Source organism: Phalacrocorax aristotelis, chromosome 13, assembly GCF_949628215.1.
Source record: "Phalacrocorax aristotelis chromosome 13, bGulAri2.1, whole genome shotgun sequence".
Taxonomy (NCBI): domain Eukaryota; kingdom Metazoa; phylum Chordata; class Aves; order Suliformes; family Phalacrocoracidae; genus Phalacrocorax; species Phalacrocorax aristotelis.
Genome location: NC_134288.1, coordinates 3234106 through 3248950, shown reverse-complemented (window position 1 = coordinate 3248950; position 14845 = coordinate 3234106). Strand labels below are relative to the sequence as shown.

General features: G+C 49.6%; 1 protein-coding gene across 3 annotated transcripts in view; it reads left to right on the top strand.

The window, feature by feature from the left end:
* Positions 1–681: 681 nt before the first annotated feature.
* The window catches only part of RALY (RALY heterogeneous nuclear ribonucleoprotein), a 143887-nt gene continuing 129723 nt past the window's right edge, over positions 682–14845 (top strand). The window contains exon 1 of one of the 3 annotated variants that reach the window (XM_075108718.1): positions 682–1032. The gene's annotated coding sequence lies outside the window, so the exon portion shown is untranslated. Of the gene's footprint in view, positions 1033–1355; positions 1611–2057; positions 2171–14845 lie in introns of those variants that run through there. The other 2 variants (XM_075108717.1, XM_075108719.1) reach the window with 2 other exon arrangements.

Sequence of the window (14845 nt, the reverse complement as noted above, 5' to 3'; positions counted from 1 at the left end):
AAGCTGATGAGGTTTTGCCTGCCTTTGTCTTTGGGAAGCCCACTCTGCAGGCGAAAAACTGAAGCTTGGAAGAGGTATGTGAGTTGCCCAAGAAAAATTAGGCTGAAGAATAGTTAATTCTTCAAGTTTGGCTTGGTAGGTACCCCGAGATCTTGCCTCCAACCCACAGTCAGTCGCGTCTTGATGTTGGCAAGAGAGTTCACCTTATTAAGGGGTCTCCTATTACTGAACAACCCAACCTTCAGAGGTACCTTCGGAGCACTTCATCGCTCCCATTGGCCTCAGTAGGAGCAAGTATTACACTGGGCAGTTTTGTACAGCTGAGCAATTAAACGCTACCATAGTTATGGAGGGATCAGCGGAGAATAATTTAGGGGGGATTTGTCTCCGCCTTGATTGCCAGTTAATCATCTGTGCTGCGGCGCCCTCCCAGAAACCTTTGAACGGGAACGTGCTGAAGTGTCGCAGCGAGCATGACTGTGATGGGCTGCTCCTGCAGGTGGGACTTGCTCTTCAGTAACGCGCTGCAGAGAGCTGCTGCATGAAATTATTTGCAGTAAATGCCCCAGGGACCCGAACGTGCTTCCCACGAGCTGGGACCGCTCCGCGCGGCGGCCTGGGGGGCGGCGCGCGCACCGTCCGCTGGTGCTGCGCGCGGCGCTGCCCGCGGTATCCCCCCCGCGCCCCTGCCGGTGCCTGCCCCGCCGCCGCCGAGGCGCGGACTCCCCACGTATTGACCGAGCGGTGAAATGCTGAACGCTAGTTTTGCTGAGAGAACATCTGATTTCTAAGAGAACTGTTGCCTTCCTCGTGGGTGTGAGGAGCGGTCAGACACAGAATGGAGCAGCCAAGCTGAGAGTCGGTCTGTTACAGACAACACCCGAGGAAGAGCAGCAGAGTTTCAGCTCCGCTCCCGGGAGCGGCTCCCGGGGCGCAGCCCCTCCGGCCGGGCTCGGCGCCCGCCGGGGTCCCTGCCGCCCAGCGCCGGCAGACGGACGCGGCCCGCGCGGACCAGCCTGGGCTGCCGCTCAGGTGAGCCTGGCTTAAACACGGAGCGGGCGGCGTCGGGGCTCGGCGGGACTGGCCGCTGCGGGAGCCGCCACCCCGCGCCGGACCCTTCCACCGCGCCGGCTGCAGAGCGGGAGGGGAGCCGGGGGGCGCTGGGGAAGCGCCGGTCCCCTCGGCCGAGGCCCAGCAGCTCGGCACGGCGTGGTCCGGCCCCGCAGCGCCGGCCCCGACCGGGCGGCGCCGGGGGAGCCCGCAGCGGCTGCCGGCGCGGCCCGCCTCCCCCCGCCGCTCGGCACGGTGAGCCCCCCCCGCGGCGGGGCGCAGTGGTACGGTCGGCGGGAAGGAGCCGGAGCGGCGGGGCGGCGCGCGGCACTGTGCCGGCGGCTCGCGCGGGGCGAGGGCGGGCGGGGCGGCTGCTCCTCCGCGCCTCCTCCCGCTCCCTCCTCCCGCTCCCTCCTCATCCTCAGCGGCGGCGCCGGGCGCGTGCCGCTGCCCGTCGTTCCGCGGGTGCCTCCGCCGGGGCCGGCCGTGCCCCCGCGGCGCGCTGCCTCCGCTCCGCAGCGGTGCGGGGGGCTCCGCTCGCAACGGGCGTCCGGCTGCAAGTGAGTTTTGTCCTTCCGTCTCCTTAACCCGCTACTCGCTGTTGTTCTGGTGTCCCATCTTCCCCCCCCCCCGCGACCACCCGCCCCCCGGATCCACGTTTCCCCCTTTTAACGGGAAGGGCGGAGGAGGCGCAGGGATGCCGGCACCTGCGGGACGGGAAACTTCGGCGGTTAAAAGCGGGTGCGGGGCGACGCCTCGTCCCTGGCGCCGCCGCGGGGCCGGGCTCTTGGGCTGAGCCCCCCGCCCCGCCCCGGGGCCCCTTCGGTGCTCGGGACCCTGGGGCCGCCCGTCGCGGGTGGGGGCTCGGTCAGAGGGGTGCTCTCAAAGCGACCGGGAACGATCGGGAGTTGCTCCGTGCCCGCTGCAGAGCAGAAACCCCCGGCTCCTCTGGGAGGGTCCCCTCTGGGCGGGCCGGGGGCGACCTCGGGTGCTTCGTACCGATAAAAGTGGCTGAATAATGCGAGCGAGCGGCTCCGCGTGGGCTTGTGCCCTTGCAGCCCCAGGGCTTCGGGGGCCGCTCCTCTGCGCGGTGGTGCCGAGCCCCACCATCCGTTAAAAGGTAATTTTCTAGCATTTGGGAACGTCACCTGCCGGCATACGTTTGGGTATGTGGTTTCTGTAAGTATTTGGGGTGGCGGATCAAGCTCCGGCTCCTGCTGCAGGCGGCTGGCGGGATGGCTTCGGCCGCCCCCGCGGCTGAGAGCGGGTTTGGCTGCGGCTTTGCGCTTTCAAGGCTGGTCCTGAGGCTGATATCTTATGATGAGAGAGCCCAGAAAGCTAAGATATGAATTGCGTGGATGGAGAACAGTGTGAATGTGCACCTGTATTTTCCTGAGTGTGCTTCTGAGTATAATAATTCTCCGGTCTGTTCTTTGGCACGGGGGCGGGGGGGGAAGGTCTTGGCCGTAAGGCTAAGGCAGGGACCGAGCGTGTGCTGGGCTGCGGACTCCCGGGGCTTTCCCGTGTTCCCGCGGCCGCCCGGTTTTCTGGTAGCTCTTCTGCTCAGGCTCTGGGGAGACTGAAGTCGATAGCATCAGGACTTCAGCTTACTCTCGAGGCCAGAATAAAAGATCCTTTTATTTCAAGTTAAGGAAGCCCTTAAGTTGTTTTCCCTCTGCAAATAAACCCTGTAAGGTAGTCAGTCGCCGGGGCTGGTGCTTGCCGGGCCGGTGTGGCAGCGGGTGTTTCTCCTGAGCCGGCAGGTGCGGTGCGAGCATTCGGGCTGGTATTTGCTGCGGAGCTCAGTGCCCAGGCTAAGCCTGTTCTCCTCGGCTTTGGGCAACGCTGGCTGCCATCTCGGATGAGCCGGCACGGGGTGGAAGGCGTCGGCTGTGTTGTAGGACCTCTGGATTGCCTCTGCTGTGGAGGGGAAGCCTGATCTCTTCTACAGGTGCTTCCACTCCTGGTTTCCCTTTTGCGGCTGCGAAAGGTGGAGGTGGTACTTCCACTTGCATTTTGTCCTCGCTTTTACTCTGCAGTTTGTTCTGATTTGGGCTCTTTGCATTATTTTCTTCTGAGGTAAAGGATGGGGAATTTGTTTTCTAAGCAAAGCCAGCAGCAGAGCTCCTGGATGAGGAGCCTGTGCTGACCTGGTGTAGAGGGAAGGACTGCCTTTGGTCTTCACGGGTGACCAGGGAGGTAAGGAGCCTGTGTCATGAGCAAAACCTCAGGTTACACCACGGTGATGTGGCTCTGTAGCCTCATTTAAGGGCTGCCTGCTCTCTGTGACAGTTTGTCACAAGGTTTATTGCTCACGTCCCCTGGAAGTCTCTTTATGACTCTTGTTTTCGGTGAGCGGCGTTCAGCTTGGCTGCGTGTGATACCTTTCTTCATGAGGTGCCTGTGTTAAGAGAGGCGCTCGTTTAGCTCACCATGCTGTGCCCGTGAAGGATTGCCTGTATTTTACTTCTGCCAAGCTAATGTCATAGATGGATTTCAGGGGAATGGCAAAGCAGAAGGTGGTGGGTCTCTTACGACCAACTTTAGAAAAGGCAGATAATAGGCAGTGAGTTTTGGAAGGATTTTTTATTTAGGGATTATAAAGAGAAGATTAAAGCTCTTGACAGAGAACAGTTTGTGGAGTAAGTGATGGGACTTGGTCATTCAGAAATGTAAGCTTCTATAACACGTTCCCAGCACTGAGAGAGCTTTCAGCTCTTCTTGTCCCAAATTAGTCGATAAAAGCAACAGAACTTCTTTTAGTTTGAGTTCTTCATTGATGCTGCATAAGGAGTTTTCAGACCTAGGAGTAAACTTGCATCTACTCAAAGAAAATGGCCCGTGGATACAAAAATCTGCAATACACTAAAGGTACTGCAGAGTTATCCAAGATGTTATTTATAGGTATTAGAAATAGCTGTGTCTGTCTTGCAGAGAATTGCAGCTTTTCCTTCCTTACCCCCTCCCATTAAGTTACAGTCTTGCCTGGCGCAGGGTTGTGTTCTGCATTTGAAGAAGCAGCCCAAAGGCATTGCTCGTGGAGCCACTGGAATGAAGAGGGTTTGCGGAAGGGAGAAGAAACAAGGAATAAAATTTTGGGCTCAGGTTTTGATTCCAAGACAAGTTGCTCATTCTTTTCACAGCTTGATGTTTGTGATGAAAAGGTTGAAAACACCCAGCAAGAAAAACATGCTAGAAAAAAAAAAATCTGAAATAAGCTTAACGGAGTGAAATTCGGAATAAACTCCTACCAGAGAGTGTATATAAACCCAGTGGAGAAAAGGGAGGGAGGAACCACTTGGATCAATAACAAGTTCTTTTTTATAACTGTAGAGCTTTAATTATATTGTTTAAAAAACAGTCCTAAATGTGTGCTTTTTATACCTGTGTTGGTAGTTGAGGCTAAATCTGCAGAATTCATGCTGATCTGGGTAATCTGAATCAAGCTGAATAGCAAAGAGGCTCTTAAGAGAATCTGAAACCCAGGAGGCATTTTTCAGACCTGAGTTAGTCACTTTTTTTAGAGGTGCCTCAGGCAGTCGCATTTTAAGAAGACAAAGCTTTTGTTTTCAAACTGGCCTAGAAAAATGCCAAGGATGAATCCAAAGTAAAGGCTTTTAGAAGTTATCATTTGCAATTAAGTTGATCTTGCTGTTGTGTACGAGAATGCTGCCGCGTTCCTCGGGGTGCCGTGTGAACAGCGTCTATTTTTATTTTTGCCACCAGCCCTAGTGTACATGTTTAATTCAAGTGAGTAATATGACATTGTGGTCCTCACCTGACAGTGTGTATTTAATTAGAAGGTCAGGTGTCCGCTAGCTTCATCTCTGATATAAAATTAATTGTTTGTGCTTTACAAAAGGCAGAATTGAGGTGACACCATGTCAGAGATTGACTCAGAACCAGGCTTCTGCAGAATTAACATCTGCTTCTAAGTGTCTAGTTTAGCATTTAAGGTGTTGGAACTATCAAAGCCCAGGCTTGTAACAATGAACGAAGACTGTTTTCTTTTGCATGTCTTATGAAATCCTCAGCTTGCAGGGATACAAGAAGCATGCATGCAAACAGTGAATCTAAAGCTTTTCTTGTGGCTTCTCGTGTTGCAGCTTAAAACAGTCAGAACTAGTACCCTGTTGCTGCCAGGCTGTGGGCAAACAAGAGAAGCTACTTCTGTGGAGCCTGAGATGGGGATAGGGTGCAGGATGTAACAGGTGATGCTGAAGCATGGAAAAGGATATTGCCTGCAGTCCATAGTTTTCTAAGCTCCCAGTGAGGTCCTTATTTACAACGGGTGAAATATTGGGAGTGTTATAACGACTTCCTTTTCTTAAATAAAATGAGAACAGTTTTTGTCTTAAAATCTAACCATCTTAAAAGCAGCATTGGCCTTACTAACAGCACCAAAGCTGTATCGCTGGGGCAGGAGGTGTCCCTGGAGTTACCCCCGCCTCCAGAGACAGCTGCTTTCTGTAGCTGTGCCTGGCTTTTTTCTGGATATCCAGGGAAAGGCTATAAGGGCAGTGAGAGTCGTCTTTTTGGCTCTTGTATAACACTGTTTAACATGGAACAGTCGTGTTTGTTCTGCTTATGCTGGTCTCTTGTATCCCCCAACATGAAGAGACTGGGGAGTGGATGTACCTTCTCCAGGGACCTGATGAGCTGCTGCGGCTGTTTCGGAGGCGGGTGGATCCTGCATCTGTCACTCTGGCATCTAATAATAATACTTTCTTTTTAAAAGCAAGCCTTGAATATGTTGAAACCAAATACTGCCATAGAGCAAGATGCGCCAGGGAGAAGCTCCTGAAGCAAGACTTGGCCTTGCCTTTGCAGGGAAGGTCCCCCACTTTGATTTAAGGGTTTCTGAGCTGCTGCTTCTACCCTGATGCTGGAGCTGAACAGCAGGATGCCGGACTGGGTTTCAGTAGCATTTCTGCACCTGCAGCAGAGCATTTCCTTTACAGAGCATCCATTTATAGACTTTGCCAATGATGTTGCACAACTGTCCTTTTTTGTTTCAAAAAGTCTGGTTTAAAAATAGAAAATATAATGCCAGGTTTTTTTTATAAGAAAACAAGAATGAGGCAATGAGCGTGGGCACCTCTGGGCTATGTCCGTGTGAATTCAGTGATTCCCAGGGGAAGTCTGCAGCATCATCTGGATGTGGTGAGTGGTGGTACCAAACACTAGGTGCTGAAAAGTTGCATAGCTTTATCTGATGCTTTTGCAAGCAGCTTATTTCAACAAATACAGCCTCAGTGGGAATGAATGTGAACTCATCTTCTGATTGCTGCTACAAGCAGAGTAAGAATGGACAGGCTAAATGCATGAGCAAGAGCAATAACTGAGGCAGTGCAGCTCCATCTCCTGCTGTGTCAGGATTAAGTGGCTCCTGCTGCATTGGACCTTCCTTGGAGGGAGAATGTCCTTCCATGTGGGAAGTCTGCCTTCTAGTGAGAGTACTTAAATGTGGAAATAAGGGTGATGGTTTCTGCCAGAGAAGAGATTCGGGGAATGATGGCAATGGACACTTGTCCTGGAAGCTGGGAATAGATCGACAGTTACTATTCATTTTAATGTATGAATTCCTGAGTTCAGGACTCAGGGCTGGCAAAGGACACAAGGTGGATGGAGGAGATGGTTGCAGATGTTTTCCACCTGGGCTCTTGATGTCTTTACTAGTCTAACTCTCATGCTTTCCTTCTGCCTTTAGCAAACTTTTTTTTCTAAACTCTTAGGAGTATTTGTGAGAAAAATCCTTCCTTTAGAAGGACATGGGGGGTGCTAGTTCTGTCAGCTCTCCTGCACAGGGAGAAAAATACCTCTGGTTGGAGATGGGAGGTCTGTTTGAACTGAACTTGTGGATGAAGCCTACTGTCTTGGAGAAATAAGGATGATCTGGTGCTCCAGTGAAGAGGTTTGGACCTCGACCACGTGGGTCTGCATGGTAGCAACTGCTTCTGTGGATATTGTATGACAGTCCACTGGCAGGTGGTGCTGTTGGCGTTCATGTTACCTTTCACCTGGCCTTCACTGTCTCTTCTCAGTTGCATCCTAGACTTGCCAGGACTTCAAGGTGACTCTCCTGGGCTGAGATTGCAGATGGTTGGTGCTCCAACATAATAGAGGTTTCTTTCTAGATAGATTTGAGAAACTCTGTGACTGCTGTGGGGCATAAGATTGCAGAGCTGATGGTGCTGCATGACATGACAGAGCATGTTGCTGCTGGAAAGGCAGTGTTGCGGTGGTCTGGGGGTTCAACAGCTCCTCGTTTCTGTCACTGTCTGCTTGTAAAACAGGTATTTGCTTGTGACTGTTGGTTCTGCAGCAATGTGCAGTGCTTACAGCTCTTACCAACTGAAAGCCCTGGAGAGCTTGTTTCAGGAGTTGGTAAGAGCTATAAGTGCTGCAAAAATCCTCTTGAGCCTCTCTGGTAACTTAGGCTTCATTTAAAAAAAAAAAAAATCTTCTGTTAAGCTCTTGCTCCAGAACTTAGTCTGGTGTGCAACTCTTACTCATGCTCGTGCATTTCAACAGGACAGTAGTACTGCCATGCTCACATCTGTGATGGGTTTGAGAGGTCACATACATACCCCCCAGCCTGGTACTCAAGCCCAGGGACAGACCTCCCTGCGTCTCTGTGCAGACACAGAGATGTAGATCATGTCACAAGGATGGGGAGCTAGACTATGGAACTGGCTTTGAAATTTCTGTGTCTATAAAACTACTGAAAAATCCTTGGTACAGCTAACCTCATGCAGCCAGTGTCCTTTCTTTACCTCCAGTAGTATCTCAGCACCCGCAGACCACAGGTGATGGTGAAGAGAAACATCTGATGGTAAATTCCACTGGAAGGATGCCCAGTGAAGCTAATGCTGTTGAACAGCTTCATGAGCACATGAGGAATGATTGCTGCCACTGATAGACATCAAAGGTGGGCTTTGTGGTTTTTGCCTCTTAATTAGGCGTGGCGTGCTTCCCCGCAGATGGGCTCCCCAGCCATTTGACTGTGGTATAAGCAGCATTTTCAGGGAGGGCACATTAATAAGCTGGAGTTTCCTAATACCTCCTGTGAGCAGAACCACACCTCGTGGCAGGAGAGAGGCAGGAAGGGCTTAGATGATTTTAATTAAAGCTGTTGTGATGAAGAAATTAAATTTGGTCTCTTGCCCTGCTTGTATTACAAGGGGAGAGAGCTCAGCCTCACTGAACTGAGCTATTAGCCCCCTTCTGTTTGCCTAGGGGAAAAAAGGGAGTTTCTTTGTCAGCTTTTACCCTGGCTCCTGGGCCCCGATTGCTTGTTTATTTTCAGCAGCTCCCCAAATCACTTTGAAGATGGACTTAAACATTGATCATCTCTTACAGTCCATCTTTGTTCTGCTAGCAGACATTACAAAAGGTATCTGAAGTTACCTCTTTTCCCAAAGTGAACAGGCTGTGCATCTGGTACAGGAGAATAAAGCTCTTTCAGCTGAAGTATGAATCAGCCCGTGTCTCTGCTCTGATGCTTTGCTCCTGCTTCTCCTGGATTTGCCTTCAGCCCAATCTGGAAAGCAGCAGGGGTTCCAGGAAAGAAAAGTCCAAGTGCTACTTAATTTCAAGGCAAAAGCCATCAGTGCAGCGTTTGAGCAGGATCCTGTTTAAAAACGACTTGCTCCCCTCTACTGCAACAGTGGGATCTTTCCGTTTCTTGCTGCTCGTGAAGAAGGGGTGGGAGGCTCTGCTGGGTGATGCTGCGCAGCCAGAGGGATGCAGCAGTGAAATGGTGCCCGGCACTGGTAGCTGCTGGCAGGGCAGTTTCTTCTCTAAACTCTGGATCTCTTCCTTCCTTTCACATCTGAGCACTGAGACCTGCCAGGGCTGGGAAAAAATACCCCGCAACAGCAAAACACTTATTCTGTATAAAATGGGCAGGAGATGGTGGAGGTGGCTAATTCAGTGCAGAAAAGCCCGGAAGCTACAGTTAAGCAGGAAGCAAGATTTACTAAATCATTACATAGCCTGTGTCTGGTTGCTTTACATATGCAGATACTTTTTTCTTTGTTAGCTTTACTTGTAAGCTTTAAATGTAAGGATTACTTAAATGGTAACAGCTCACACCGAGCTCTTTCCTCAGCTAACTTGGAAGGGAGTGCATTACTGACTTATAGCGATCACCCGTTTTCCTGTAGCGTGTTTCAAAATACTGGTGAGAGTTGCGCTGGGGGGCTCAGGGTGCAGAGGGAGTTGCCCAACTGAAGGGTGCTAAGCAAATGGGTGGTGCAGTAGCCTGAGCAGCAGAGGAGGAGGCTGCGTGTGTACTTGTGATACAGGCTGTCCTCTGCATTCATTGCTTTTATTATCATTTCCTTCTGCAGTTCAATTTGCAGGTGTTTTATCACCGTCCAATTTTGTGTGCTTCTAGCCGATGATGTATGCCTGTTCAAATACTGATTTGTAAGAGGGGGGAAAGGCATGGTGCTCATGACCTCAGAATTAATAGATTTTAGCCATATATGTAGTGTAAACAGCTTTATTTTATAGCCTGTTGGGAAGCGTTGGTGCATGGGACTATGGCTCAGCAAGTCATAGGCTTTAAGTAATTTGAGTGATTTGACCCGTTAAGTCTTGTGAGTGATTTATAGCTTGCCCCAAGTCTTCACAGCTGGGTTGCCAATCTGTAGCATGTATGGGGAGTAAATAGTGTAGGTTTACACAAACCCTTTTCTCTAGAAGTCCCAAAAAAAGGGGATGATCTCTGTGCTCCAAAAGGCTGCTCTGGGGCAAAATGCAGTTGGACAGAGCAGCCCGGGAATCTCTTATAAATATAGATGCTTTTTATTTCTTTCCTTGGTTGTGACAGAAGGGGAGCATTACCAAGTGTCTCTGCAACCCGCAATGATGCGAGAGTGATGTGAGTGAGAAGGCTTTGTGCGGTGATGGAAAACAGCCTTTAGATCCACTGAGTTACGTTTGAGAAAAGAAAATGCTTTGGGAAGTTCGTGCCCTCTGCCCCTGCTGGACTGCTGTCCTCGTCTGTAAGAAAGAGGCTGATGCTGACGAGATGCGTGTGCCTGATTGCAAAGAGCAAGGACTTTGCTTCTAATGGCTGGATTTGAAATTTCTAGCTAAGAGTGGGCAGTAGGTTTGGATTTTTTTTCTTACCTTGATGTTTGTCATCTTTTTATTTTACCTCCAGAGCCCACCAGTCATGAGCAAGGGGAATCTCTAAGAAGCAGATGAAAGACTAGCTGATAAAATAGATGCAAACTGATTAATTTGCTTTATTCTTGTTTATTCCTTGAATTTGTTTGAAGTTCTCTAGTAAGAATAAGGAGAGCAGGAAGCATTGATAAGGCTTCCCACCCTCTAGAGTTACCACCAACCTAGTTCTTGTCCCCTCCCTGGAAAAAAGATCCATTTTCCTAATAAATATGAAAAATCTGGAGGACTGGCTAGCCAACCTTTCATCTTTCCTTACAGTATGATAGTATCTGAAGCTCTGGGCATATAGCTAGTGAGAAGTAGCTGTGGCTCTGGAGTTTATTCCCTAAATACCTAAAAGGTAGGAGGGCATGTGACGTGGCATGACCTTGGGTGGTAGCAGAGCTGGGAACAAAGCCAGGGCTCCTTGCTCCCAGTTCACCCTCTTTGATGTTAGTTATGCTGCTCTGTCATCTCTCCTCCCTCAACCCTGCCTGCAAAAATCTCACTTGCAGCCGAAGTACTTGACAGTGTGTTGCATGCCTGAGCCCAGCCTTCCAAGCCTGCTGCCTCTCCCTGTGGTTCCCATTCCTCGGGGCTTCACCCTGTCACAGCTGATTTTCTTGCAGGGAGGACTGGACTCTGGGAAATGCATGGCATGTGATATTTAGCTTGGTGCCGGAGCATAGCAGCCATTTTTGCAAGGCTTAGTGTTGGCTTGCAAGGAGGTAACCCTCTACTAGTCACCTTCCTTGCTATGCGCATGGGGCATCTGGCTGGAATGCCTTAATTTCATTTCATACTGCTGCATCTATTTATTTTACTAATTTGTATCAAGCTTAAACTCTGGGATTTTTTTATGGCAACAGACACATGATGCAACTGGCCTGTTTTGATAGGTCATCTGGATGCTGCAGTAGCACGCAGCTTATTTAAAATAAAAAGCTTGCTTGCACTGGTGCTGGGGGTGATGTAGTTCTGGCCTGATCCAGCAGATCCAGTGCTCTGTTCCTGCGCTCGTAACATTAACCATCATGCAAAACTGCAAAAGCCCCTGCGGGACAGATGTTGATTCTTCAGACTCCTGCCCGAAGTTGCTGGCGCTTTCAGTCTTGGAAAGAAAGCTGTGTTTTAATCCCGAAACCCTTCTGTCGAAAAGTGTGTTTGACTAAAGGGTGGCTGTGGTAATACTGAGTTCCAGTCTGAAGCCTGGTGCAGTGCCCCATTGTACAGCTGGCTTTTGTTCCTGAATGTTTCCAGGCAAAGCAGGTGGTGGTTAGTTTTTTGCATTTAAAAAAAAAAAATCTCTGGGGTGCTATGTGAGGCTACTCACATCTGTGCGCTCTATGTAGGTCAGATGTGTGTTCGCTTCTTTATGAAGACTAAACTTGACAGTGTTTCTCTTCTGCAGCCGGGGAGGGAGAATCACAAAATTCACATGCCGGCTCCATAAGGAACGTCCTTAAGGCGAGACCCCAAAGGGGATGTGTGTGCAGGTGAAGTATGTTAGCTTTACCAAGTGCTTTGGGTTTGTGACAATGAGCTTTGCTGATGAAAGATTTATCTAAGCTGTATCCATGGTTGATGGAGTGTCATGTCAGATTAGCCTTACGGTTCAAAACGCTAAATGTTTCTATGCCATGCTCCTGGCAGATGCCTCTTGCTTTGCTGTGGCTGAAAAGTCTGTTTCCTAATCTCTGAAGCCTGTGTTTCTATTGCTGTATTTCTTAAAACGCAAATCGCTCTCCCTCCTGCTTCCTCCCCCCCCAGCCAATCCTGTTCTGGTATTTCTTGACCTGTTCTGACTCTGGCTGTGGTGGAGGATAAAGAGTCGGAAACAGACAACCTGTCTTGCCCAGAAGCATGTTGGGAACCTGATCTAACACCCTTAAAACTACAGAGGGTCTCCCTTTGCTTCATGGACATGGTGTCAGATCCAGATGCGTTTGGTGTTGTGGAAGATGCTCTGCTAGGGTGAAACTAGTGGGGATCAAAGATCTCGTTCCTACTAATCTACCCACTCAAGAGCATGGTCTTCTGATCACCTTCGTTTGACTCCAGCCCATGGAGTAGGGGACCTAAACCAATCTGGCTGGTGTCTACGTGTTGGGGAGTTTCTTTGTCTTCAGTTCTGAAGTTACGTGATGATGCAAGAACTTTCCTTCTCACAGAAGGAAGCTCATAGCTTTGGGGAGGGACAATTTGGAAATGTGACTCCATGGGACCCTAAGCATCCCTTAAACAGAAATATGGTTTATTTTAAAGCTGAAGAGGGAGCTGGCTCTGCTACCCAAATTATTTTGTCTTCAGCTCGGATGACCTTGCAGGTGACCACGATTGAAACAGTGGCGGAGGAGGATCAGAGTAGATGAATATAAATGTCCTTATGCAATCCAATGCAGTGTGGAAGAAACTTCTAGTATTAAAGCTGATCTGCCTGCTCTATAAGACTATCAAACATTTGAAATGAAAGAAGGGCTGCACCTGTTGCCGCCTCCTTCAGCAAATGACTAGCATCTGCAAGCAAATGAACATCAGTTACAGCTCTTCCTTCAGCACGTAAATAATCGCCTGCAAGCACTATCAGCCTCCTGAGAGACTTGAAGTTGGATGTGAAGTTCTGTTCTCTGAAGCAGCTGGATGAGTAGCCAGCATTTCAGGACCTCTCAGCAATGAGCAGATCCTAGTGACTTGAATGGCAAATTGTAGGTGGTCCACCCAAAGCTGACTTGGCCGTGATTGATCTATGGATTTAGGAGCATTGGTCTTAGAAACTGAGTATGGGTTGTAGCCGGCTTCCAGTGTGGGGAAGTGGACTCTGGACTTATGTTGTTGCCCGAAGTTGCTTGGAAAAGAGCAGTACTGGAGCACTTGATGGGAAATTGGGGTAAAACTTCTGTCCTATTCAGCAAGAATTACAGCTGGAATCCTGATTATCATTGTGTAAATATGTGAAGTGAGTGTGTGAGGACACCTCAGTACAGATCTCTCTGCTGGAGAGACCACCTTGCTAATTGTTCTCTTCCTGTGCTCAGCAGGAAACCAAGGGACAAGGTTTTTTCTATAACTGCTCTTTCCCTTCTTCCTAAATAAGGTGAAAGTGCTTTGTTAGGTAAGCTTCTGAGTTCAACCAGACTCTTAAGTCCCTGCTGACCAACTGAAACTAAGAGGAAAGTACTGAAATCCCTATTGTCACAACAGATTTCTTTTTACTGGGGGGGATGGGGGGAAGGAGAATGTGCTGGTGAGTCAGGAGACTCACTGGGAGATGCCTTTGGCTTGTTTTGGGCAGGTGAGCTGAGATGCAGTGGTGACAGTGGCAGTTTAAAATAAAGGCAGAGATCAGAGCGGTATACAAATTTGCTGTGCTGTTGTCCCTGGTTTATGCATGAGCACAGAAGTGGAGTCCCCAGAGCTGGCGGCTGTCTCTCGGCTGTTCTGGTTAGGAAGCAAACAGAGAAGCTGAAGCGTTTTGCAGTTTTATTCTGACTTGATTTTAAAACCAGGGTGTAAACTCCTTATTTTTGGAGAATAAATTAGGGAGGAAGAATGTTGTTCCCTGCCCTGCATTTCTGTAAGAAGTGAAATGACTGTTTTAGTCAAAACAAGTAATCTTGAATATTTTCATGGCAATAAGCCCTTATGAGAAAGGTTTGGATGAAGCTTGTGCTTCAAGGGGCGTGAGCCTGCCTGAGCCTTCCAGCAGCTCGAAAGCCTTTTACTTTGATATAAATTCAGAGTTAGATGGGAGAGGATGGGATAAGGCTGAGTTCAGGTGCTGCTAATAGCCTCAAAGTTCGGAGGAGAAAAGGATTTTGGTTGGCTTCTGCATTCATCAGGACCTCTAGTAATGGGTAGGTGGCCAGTGCTTTACCTGGTTTGTGGGGAAAGACTTGCTTTTCAGATGTTGGGGCTGGTTTTCCCACTAGCAAAGACCTTTGGATTGAAGGTCCCTGTTGCCACAGGTACTGAAGGTCAGGTGTTGGAAAACATGGCTTTTGGTGTATTGACACTTCCAAGATCTTGAAAAGTAAGGTCAAGACATCGACTTTTACTGTCGTTGTGCTCATGGCTGCCTCTTTGGCGCTGCTCAGGATCCAGATGAGTGAGCGAAGCCCACTCCATGTTGTCATCAGTCCTGTGGTGGTGCACACAAGACACAGTTGCTCTTGGGGTGGCGGGTACCGTCTCACCCAGAGGAAGCCAGTAACCAGAGGGCCTCTCCCGGCCCGGAGTGTGGACATGGCGGGTAAGGCAGCCAGTCCTGCGGTGCCAGGAAGGCATTGTTTGTGTGACACTTGGAGGCAGGTAGCGCCGCATCACGTGTACTTGTAATTGCTGTGTGGGTCGGCATCTAGGACCAAGATGCTTCTCAAGCAGTACGTTCATTCTCTCCTTCCTTATAATTAGCAGGAAGTCACAATCCTGTACTTGAACTATTGGAATAATTCCTGTGACAGCCAAGCATGGCGTCTCAGGTAGAGCAGCAAGGGTCGCAGAGGTCCTTGGACTGTCAAAAGTCTACCAGACTCTGCCCCTGGTCGCTGGGGTAACTGATCCCACCAGCCATGCTATATGCTTCCAGCCTTTTTTCTGAGAGGAATTTATTAACCTT